Raw genomic sequence first — 8681 nt, 5'->3', positions numbered from 1 at the left:
CGGGGAGCACACAGAAACACAGAGGACCCATTACGATTACGATTCTCATTTGCTCACGAGATGTCGAGCGGTTGGGTTTTTCTTTCAAGGTTTATCTTCTAATGTGCTAATTTCACGAGTCAATGAAGACTATCGGGTGGCTTTTTTTTTGTTTTTTTGCATTCACTCGGCTGGCACCCGGCAGCGACATTTGTCTGGTGGATTGTTTCCCCGTTGCACGGGCTGTGTTTTGTTCGTGGAAGGTGTTTATCGGCTAATCGGGCAAGGGAAAGAATGGAAATAAAGTGGAAATGGGAATTGAAATGGCAGCAAAAACAAAAATCGTAGCGGTGAGGTGGATTAAAATCGATGCTCTTGATTTGATGATGTATGCTGAAGGAAGAGGAATTAATTTAATTGCTGCTTTGTTGCTCTATTCAGCTCTAATAAGCTGTGCTTATTTTAAATCACATATTATTTACAAAAACTGCACTGCACACTGCATAAATGTACAGCGTTCTTATTGAGAAAGGTTACTATAGTGACATAAGTAGAAAAAAAACAACACGTTGGTTTAAGAATTTGTTTGATTATTTAACGATCGCTGATTGTTTTTTCCGCTTTTACAGAGTATATTAAGAATGATGTGTACAATAATCTCCTAGAACTTTGTAGTTCAACTCGAACCTTAAACCAAATGTTAATGATTTTGGGTGGAATCTGAGCCATGACCACATGTCACTGTGTGGCTTCGGAGATCTGCCAACTCTGTTCCGACTAGACACTTCGGATGAGGTTACCTTAAAAACCATTCGGTCACTTTAGAATGGCATTGGAAGGGTTGCTTATATAATCTAATGTAGCTAAGACTAGTGATGGGAAAAATCCATTTTTTTTCGGAACGGAACGAACCTAGTATAGTATAAGATATAGTATATCTATTCCTGTATGATATAACTTTTTGTATAATTCATTTACAGTTTTGTTTTACAAACAGTTTTGAATGTAAATTTGTTACTATGAATTCTTAGCAACTATCAACGATATTTTGTATCAGAATTTTAAAAACATCATTAAACAGAGGAAAAAAATAAACAAAAGCAAACTGAAGAAGTAAGGACATGAATGGTAGATCGAATTCTACAACCATTAAGGACCAACTTTTATTGCTAAAGTTTCTTAAACAATGATCTACTCCGGCGTTAAGTAATTATCTGCCCAGTTTTATATAAAGTTCATTCCTTACAGAATCCAATCTCACCAGTCTTTACAATGACAATGGAATACCACACTATTAGTTATTGGAATGGTTCTCTAAAAAAGGGTATCATTGAACAAACGTGGGCATATTCTTGTTACTAAGAGTGGTGCTTACATACCACTACAGTTGTCAGCAAGAGTAACAGAAGGTAACGCTATTGTTATAACCTTCGCAAGACGAACCAAACCTATAGGTGTTAAAAACTTGTGAATTTGTGAATTTTATTTGTTTTATTGAATTTTAAACTTTGTGAATTTTTATGCACCTAGGTTCGATCGTTCCACAGCAGGAACGGAACGAACCTAGTAGGTTCGGAACGAAATTCCCATCACTAGTAAGTACTATTCCGTCGCATGCAACTACGCGAAGTTCACAATGTCTGGAAGATACTTTCATTCCATCTCCTCTATCATCCCAAAGGAAGAAACATCACTTTTTCTGCATCGGCACAACCTGGCATTCTTTTACTTTATTAACCCACAGCTGGATAGTTAGTCGTGGGTAAGGAAGGAACATAAGGTATTCGCAATGAAAATATAACAGAAATTACTTTTGGTGCATGGTTTAGCACGTTTCAACGTTTCTCTATTTGGTCGAGGACGTGAGGTATCCCAACCCTACACCAATCGTTACCATCTCATCATTCGCCTGTTTTAACACTCTCGCCTTTATCTAGAAAAGTTCAATTGTGGCAAATATCAGATGTGATACATCAAAAAGACATGAAATTCTTCAAGATGTATAACTTCTTGTTGGGTTGAAGTCGTCCAATCGTCCATTTAACAAGTGTCACAAAACTTACAGCCTAATGATAATGATCTTATTCTTAACTTCTTAACATTTACTATTTATTTATTATTTTGGACAAATTTTATATTAAATTCTTGAACAGTGGCTGCATATTAAAAAGCAGAGGATAAGTTCATTGCAGTCTGATCATAATAGTAAACATTAAAACAATAATAATTATTAATAGTTTATACTTAAAAGTATATGTAGGATAGTCAAAACCTATCTGTGTGATATCTAACTATAATTCCTATGCCCAATTGGAATTGAATTTATTCTTATAACTGAAAGGCGAACTAATAGGCGAACTATAGAGTGAGTTTTACGCATATCTTACTGCTCAAACGACGTATAGTTAAATCAGTTGTTGAACAAGAATAAGCAATTATGCTTTACTTATAGTCCATGAATATAAAATAACATCACTCAATATGCTTTTATCAAAAGACTAAACGGTAGTAAATAATAGGCATTTGTTCCTAAAACCAATGCTCAATTTAACTGCAAATTGCATACTTTCAGGCTGAAACGGAAGAAAGGCGACTCCCGAAGGTATGCAATGTTTTCGATTCACGATATTTTTTTTTAATTCGCCCTTAAAAACACAGCAACAAAGGAACCCTTACCGTAAGATCATTTCGACAAGAGTGTTTCCTTGAAGCTGCCAACACGATCACGAGAGGAAATGCTTCCAGTGCCACCATTGTAACAGCGCTACAAAAAAGGGGAAATTGAATTTCAATTTTGTCGAACCAACGGACAAAAGCAATCACTTCATTCCATTGCTGAAAGCAGTGAAGATCAATGAAATACCAAAACGCAGCTACACCGGTGTGCCCATGTGTGCCAGCCAAGTAACAGCGGCCAAGTAACCGGATACCGCAATCGCCGGTGAAAAAAAAGTGCAAAAAGCTCTAAAACATAATAAAAGAACTCTTCCTTTCCCTGAGTGGTATCTTGAGATGAGACCCGCATGGCCGAGTTTTTCCGCTTCCTGCTTCCGCTGGTTGTTTGTGCCAACACCTTCAGCTTCACCGCGCGCTTTGCACCAAGCCATGGTTAGGGACAGGGAAATTCAAGGGAAAAATGAACTGAAGTCAAGCGCAATTGCAAAGCGCACTGCTGCCTCACCGTGGCCTCTCCAAATCTTATTACGGTTCGCCGGGTATGCGCTTGCTTGGGAGTTTTTTTTTTCCACCTACTGTTTGACTTCAGTCGATGCCTCGTACCGCCCTGCGAGAAAACTGGCCAAAAACAATAGCAATAGACCTGCCACAGTAAGGGATGATCGGGGTTTGAAGTGTGTGTTGACATGCCGTCGTCACACAAAAGGCTCAAGAACGCACACTTTCAAGTCACACTTAGTGCCGGGCGCCGGAATGTGTAAGTGTGCGCACAAACACACCCAGGCAGGCAAACATTTATGCAAACAAACACGTGCTATTAACAAGAAAGGAAACTAACGGCTGATGCAAATAAAAAAAAAACAACAACGAAAGCAAGTGGAACTTTGAAACAAAACCAAAAAAGAAACGGATGCTCTTAGGGCTGTTCTTTAGCTCGACGGGCACCAAAGAAACATGCTGCGGGCAGGGAAAGGGACCGGTGCAAGCAAGGGAGCAAGAAAAACTGGACGGTCCTTGTAAAAGATCGCTTCCGGGACGTCGTGGAAGCGGATAGCGTACCCACCGGGTAGATGTGTATCTTTGCGACGGAAAGAAAACACTCCCACGAAACACGGGCTGCAACGAGCACTCGGGAAAGTGGGACGCTAAAAGTCGAAACCCCGAGCATATGCAGCAGCAGCGACTGGATGGGACGATTCTCCGGTTTGATTGAAGTGCAATTGCCTTTGTTAATTTTATTTCTTGCGGCTCTGTGTGCGCCTCCATATTGTGTGTTTCTAATTGTGTTTAAATAATGGAGCGAGTGTGTCCGGAGTTCCGGCGGGTGTTTGTTGTTTCTTGTCCAAGGAAAAGGATGCAGCACACAGGATACAACAACAAAACACTGACTTACGAGCAGCGACAGAAAAAAAAAGATAACGACGAACAAAGTTCATCGCGAATCCTCCACCGTGTCGAACCACTGTGTGTAAAAGTGGCAAAAGTGAGCTTCGTAGGTGAGTGGCCCAGTAGTGACATGAGTTAGTCCGTCGCCTCCGGTGACGAACTCCGCCGTAGCATGCCAGAACAATGGCATGCCGTGTGTGTGTATGAGGTCCTGTATCCATTTGCCCGGGCAAGATGCATGTGTAAGATGTGCAATTTTTTATCTTTTGAGCGACGCCATTTTTCCTATTGTTATTTAGGCGCTGCTTGCCGCGTTGTGCGGGTGCATTTGCCTCGAGCGTAACGTGTGCGTTACAGGTGCAGTGTCCTAACACAAATAGACCGCAAGGGATGGAACGCTAACGATGCCAGTAATAATAATGAGAAACGATATTAGGACAATGAGGCGTGTGATAAGTACGTTGTGAGCTATAACAATGCTATATCATCAGTATAAACCAAAAAAATGTACGTGGTATTGAAGTTATTAACGTGGATTTTGCATGAATTATTCTTCAAACGCTATTCACATGAAAACTGACATGAAAATTTAAAGAAAATTCCACCACGTGTTCTTGAAACATTGTGTTGCATACATTTAGGCGTTTACATTGCGTTAGGGTTAAATGGCAGTTCTGAGCCACCAATTGGACGTAAATGTGTATTGAAAGTTAAAAATAAACTTAATTGATAATTAAAAATTAATATATTTTGTGTTTAGTACTTCAATCTTTGAATCTTTTAATAGTAATCGTAAAAATAATTTATTTATGTATTGCTAATATCCTTTAGAATTTATGTCATTTAAAACGTGTAATATAAATTCTTATAAAACGTGATGAATGTTTTTTTGATTCTACGTTTCGAAGTCTTCCATAGGTAATAAGTAGTATATAAGATATAAATTAATTGCACTGTTTTTGTTTGGTAGTTTATTTTTAAGTTAAGTAGAACTAATTTGAAATTAAACAACTAAAAGCATCGAATGTTAAATAAGCTCATAATAAACAAAAACAAGAAAAAATGTTTAAATAATGATAATAATGCATATTCTTTGCTGAAACAATAATTTAACCCGCACACAATTTGTACCCCTACATCTATGCAATCCCTCCGCTTCATGCATCATGAAGGAGCAGTTCTTCGCTAATATGTTACGGTCCTATATATTAATGTATTTAGTGTTAATCTGTACAAGAGTACGAATAGTTACGAACGGAAAAATGTACTTCAAATACGTAATGAGTATCATGAGCAATGCTATCATTTGCTGTACACAATTCAGAATAGGACATTCACGTTTAAATTCCCACGCTCGTCCTACATTGTTCATCCACCGTACAATATGGATGCCAATTTCGGTATTGATGTTCGCCGACATTAATTATGAAGGAACTGTATGGGACAGTCGCAAAACCAGTACTACCCAAAAACCGGTCGGCCCCGAATCCGTACTCGCGCTCGCGGCGCCTAAATGTATGCAGAATTAGCATTTGTCCAAAACGGAACGTTTCCGGCATCCATCCAGCAACGTCATCTTCCCGGGATATTTTTAATTGTGACCGGACGGTACCACTCCATTCCCCGGGAAGAAATGTAACGAAAACAAAAAGTAGTATAAATACACCTCTCATCCCTACTTATACCAGGGGCTGGTCCAGACTTTCTCCAGCATTCTCAGCGGTGGTGACGGTGGTTGCATAAAATTTGAATACGATTAAAACTCGTTTTAATTATATTTAAAGGAGTAAAAGCTGTAAATACTCTAACCGGGCACACCGGGCATAGAATGTAATTTTATAATTAAACCTCAATTAAGTTTGTATGCAAATCATTTCCATATTTCATGATTTTTAGCCCTCACCCCTCAACCCGCACCGCCACGCGACACAGGAAGTGGAAACAAAAGCAAGGGTTTCACTTTTGCTCCTTTCTTCTTCCGTTATTTTTGACCACAAAAGTCACTGCCGTTTTCCGTTCCGCTTGTCCACGGTGTGAGGAAGGTCTGTTTTTTTGTTTTTGGTTCGGTGCGGACGGAACATTGTGCAAAACCGCGCGGATTGCCTTTGCGGTGAGATGACGGTGAACCGATGGCTACTTTGTTCTTCGAGCTTCATGTGACGTTTTGACGGGTTTCTGATCTTCTCATATTTGTGCTAAACTGGATTTTTTTTTTATTTTACTTTTGGTTCTATTTGATTTTCCATCCGTTGTATACTACGTGGGTAACTCTGGTGCGAACGGACGGGTTTACAATCCTTCCAGATGGTGAGATGCCCGCCGCATGTAGCTAAGTGTTTCAATATTTCATTTCGCTGTTTTCCATCCACATTGTGGGACTGTTTTTATCGCTTCGTTTCTCGTCTTGCTAAATTATAATGAATCCATTTTTACATCCTCATCATCACTTCACTTACTTTTTCATACTTTTGCTGACAAGTTCTAGCAAAGCGTCCCCTTTTATGGGATAATTAAGGGATGTGTGTAAAGGGGTAGCGGTAGTATTTTAATTTTTATTAGATAAAATCCACTGAGTGGTATTTTGTTTTTCTCGAAAATAAAAGGGTTAATTTGGGACTTGTTAGCGAAACGCACCTTATTAACTCGTTTCGCACTACGTCACCCAAATCTGGGTGACGCGAAATGGTCCCGAACATGCGTCACCCAAAAATGGATGACACTCTGGTATACTTAGAATAAAATATTTGAATTTAATCGAAAAATTTCCTTTATTTGAAAATAATAATAAAAGTATTCTCTAGATGAGTTTTGTAATTCGCAATAAACAATATTTGTTTGTTTTTTTAAGTTTACACGATATTAAAACTATCTCTCCACGACTTTGATGGTTTTTTTTCGCTTTCTATTTTTATTAGTACGGTTTTATGCTTTTTTACAACTACATTTATAGTCTTTGTACTAAACAGTGAAGGGATTTTATTGTTTTTCTTTAAAAATTTTGTTGTTCTTGCAAATTGCAATAGTAAAATGTTGGGTCGCCCAGGAAACCTACACTGTGCTAATGAAGAGAAACATACGCATTCTTGCACGCAGAAGCGCTTTTGAAGATGAGAAATCGATTTATTAGTTGATTATAAATTGCTGTTTTATGGTTATATGCGCCGACAAGATACTAGCCACCCATAAGGGAACCGAATAGGCCTAACATTCCTAAACGTCAGCAAATGAAAAAGGAGTTGTTTTAGTTCCACCCTCCAGGGAGAACGCCTAGCATCCTATATCGTTCGTTCGTTGCGTTGATGAAATGGTGTGCTTCATAAATTAATTTAAAAAATATTGAATGCACTTTTTTAATTTATGTCCATAATAATGGAATATACGATGAGACCAAACGGTGGCACACATCCCGCATGCTGCAACATTCCCGGAGGTTTCCGCCCGCCAGGACACTCGGGTTGGGCCGTACGCGAATGCTTACCAACGCAGCAAAACAAAACCGGTGAGTGGCCATTTCATATTTCTAATTGAGATTTTGATTTCGCCACCCAACCTCGAGGCCACCCTCGGTTCCCTTGATGCCCTTCGGTTGTTGCGGATGTGTTGTATATGGAATGAAGGCTTTATGTTAACTGGTGGCTCACTGGTGGCTCACCCAAGCGCAGTAAAAGACGAATAAGGTTTCCTTTTTGCCCGTCCCACCCATGGCGCGCACACACACACACGCACCCGTTTTCAAGTGGTTATTTAGCAGAGCTTTTTTGTTCGCTCCTATTACCATTGTTCAACTGTGCAACGGTGGTCCAAAACAACAAGAAAACATTCGCAACCGCTTTGGGGGTGGAGGGGTGGACACACAAAAACACAAAACCAGCAAGTAGCCTTGCGAAACTTAACGTAAAAAAAACAAAACTTTTCCTATTGCAATAGGAGAAAATGGGTCTCAACCTTCCCCCAGCCAAGTTTTGATACAAAATGGCAGGAAAAGGAAAGCGAAACGATGCTCGTGCGAAGGATCGTGCGAGTGAACGAGTCGGTACGGAGTTTCCGGGATGTTCCGAGCGTACCACTTGCGCTCCTGTTCGCTCAATGGGAGAATTACAAATAAAAAACCTCCATTAAACGCACTCCAAAAACTCGCGAACGCGCTAAAACGCACCGTGGCAAAAACCAAACTCCGTGGCCTCCCATGTGTGCGTGTGTGATTCTGTAGAAGGCCGGCTCCAAATTGCCAGGTGGAGGGGGATGCAGAAAAAACTCTCTCTAAAAACTAACAACATCCTCTTTCATGCAGCCTTCTTCAGATGCAATTTTGCAGCCTCCCATCGACGCGGCGCAATAAAAGGCGTGTTGTGTGTGTTTGCCACCGCTATGGTCGCCATCGTTGCCGTCGTGGTGGACGCTATCGTCGCTGTCCGTTATTATAGCCCCCGCCCGTGAAAAATCCCAAAGAAAAACCCGAATCGGGATGTGCGGGGGGGGGGGGGGGGTCAGCAGGAGCGAAAGAAGGAAAAACAACGCTTGGAAAAACTAATCCAACAAGCCGACGGTGGCGGGATAGGGGATAGGATAAAGGGGAAAAGGGTGTATAAAAAGAGCAAGTGGAGTGTTGATACAATAGGAAGAAACAAGTACAAACACAT

The sequence above is a fragment of the Anopheles moucheti genome, chromosome 2 (assembly GCF_943734755.1).
Source record: "Anopheles moucheti chromosome 2, idAnoMoucSN_F20_07, whole genome shotgun sequence".
Taxonomy (NCBI): Eukaryota; Metazoa; Arthropoda; class Insecta; order Diptera; family Culicidae; genus Anopheles; species Anopheles moucheti.
This window is presented reverse-complemented; position numbering follows the sequence as displayed.